The following is a 2,046-nucleotide window of genomic DNA, read 5'->3' as shown; positions in this document are numbered from 1 at the left end:
TATTATTATTATTTTTCTGTGCCTTCTTCTTTGTCATATGAGCAGGAGCAATGATAAGAACATTCTTGTGGAAGCAGATCCAGAACCTGAAAGGACTCTGAAGAGAAAATTAAAAGAAGCTAAATTACAACAATCCAGAGATAACCTTTCAGAAATTTTCGAACAGGAAGAGGAGATGGCAGCCGAAAATAATAATAATGTAAGGAAGATGCTTGATGACTTTACTGCACCTAATTCCAATTTACATGGAAGAAGCATCTCCATTCCTGCCATTGGAGCAAACAACTTTGAGCTGAAACCTCAATTAGTTTCTCTGATGCAGCAGAACTGCAAGTTTCATGGACTTCCATCTAAAGATCCTTTTCAGTTCTTAACTGAATTCTTGCAGATATGTGATACTGTTAAGACTAATGGAGTAGATCCTGAAGTCTACAGGCTCATGCTTTTCCCTTTTGCTGTAAGAGACAGAGCTAGATTGTGGTTGGATTCTCAACCCAAAGACAGCCTGAACTCTTGGGATAAGCTGGTCACGGCTTTCTTAGCCAAGTACTTTCCTCCTCAAAAGCTGAGCAAGCTTAGAGCTGATGTTCAAACCTTCAGACAGAAAGAAGGTGAATCTCTCTATGAAGCTTGGGAAAGATACAAACAGTTGACCAAAAAGTGTCCTTCTGACATGCTTTCAGAATGGACCATCCTGGATATATTCTATGATGGTTTGTCTGAGCTATCAAAGATGTCACTGGACACTTTTGCAGGTGGATCCATTCACCTAAAGAAAACGCCTGCAGAAGCTCAAGAACTCATTGACATGGTTGCTAATAACCAGTTCATGTACACTTCTGAAAGGAATCCTGTGAGTAATGGGACGCCTATGAAGAAGGGAGTTCTTAAAGTTGATACTCTGAATGCCATATTGGCTCAGAATAAAATATTGACTCAGCAAGTCAATATGATCTCTCAGAGTCTGCATGGAATGCAAGCTGCATCCAACAGTACTCAAAAGGCTTCTCCTGAAGAAGAAGCTTATGATCCTGAGAACCCTGCAATAGCAGAGGTGAATTACTTAGGTGAACCTTATGGAAACACCTATAACTCAACATGGAGAAATCATCCAAATTTCTCATGGAAGGATCAAAAGCCTCAACAAGGCTTTAATAATGGTGGAAGAAACAGGTTTAGCAATAGCAAACCTTTTCCATCATCCACTCAGCAACAGACAGAGAACTCTGAACAAAATGCTTCTAATTTAGCAAATCTAGTCTCTGATCTATCTAAAGCCACTGTAAGTTTCATGAATGAAACAAGGTCTTCCATTAGAAATCTGGAAGCACAAGTGGGCCAGCTGAGTAAAAGGATCACTGAAATCCCTCCTAGTACTCTCTCAAGCACTACAGAAGAGAATCCAAAGGGAGAGTGCAAGGCCATTGACATAAGCGCCATGGCCGAACCTGTGAGGAGAGGAGAGGACGTGAAGCCCAAGGAGGAAGACCTCCTGGGACGTCCAGTGGTCAATAAGGAGCTTCCCTCTGAGGAACCAAAGGACTCTGAGGCTCATCTAGAGACCATAGAGATCCCATTGAACCTCCTTATGCCCTTCATGAGCTCTGATGAGTATTCCTCTTCTGAAGAGAATGAGGATGTTACTGAAGAGCAAACTGCCAAGTTTCTTGGTGCAATCATGAAGCTGAATGCCAAATTATTTGGTATTGATACTTGGGAAGTTGAACCTCCCTTGTTCATCAATGAACTAAGTGATCTGGATCAACTGATATTACCTCAGAAGAGACAGGATCCTGGAAAGTTCATAATACCCTGTACCATAGGCACCATGATCTTTAAGGCTCTGTGTGACCTTGGTTCAGGAATAAACCTCATGCCCCTCTCTGTAATAGAGAAACTGGGAATCTATGGGGTGCAAGCTGCTAAAATCTCACTAGAGATGGCAGACAGCTCAAGAAAACAGGCTTATGGACAAGTAGAAGATGTATTAGTAAAGGTTGAAGGCCTTTACATCCCTGCTGATTTCATAGTCCTGGATACTGGAAA

General features: G+C 41.6%; 1 non-coding gene across 1 annotated transcript; it reads right to left on the bottom strand.

Annotated features, from left to right (window-relative positions):
• Positions 1 to 571: 571 nt before the first annotated feature.
• Positions 572 to 679, bottom strand: LOC148572766 (small nucleolar RNA R71). Its single transcript, XR_015906342.1, has one exon. It is a non-coding gene; the product is annotated as a small nucleolar RNA R71 (small nucleolar RNA).
• Positions 680 to 2,046: the final 1,367 nt, after the last annotated feature.

The sequence above is a fragment of the Arachis ipaensis genome, chromosome B2, assembly GCF_059453495.1.
Source record: "Arachis ipaensis isolate K30076 ecotype BB chromosome B2, ASM5945349v1, whole genome shotgun sequence".
Taxonomy (NCBI): Eukaryota; Viridiplantae; Streptophyta; class Magnoliopsida; order Fabales; family Fabaceae; genus Arachis; species Arachis ipaensis.
This window is presented reverse-complemented; position numbering and strand designations above follow the sequence as displayed.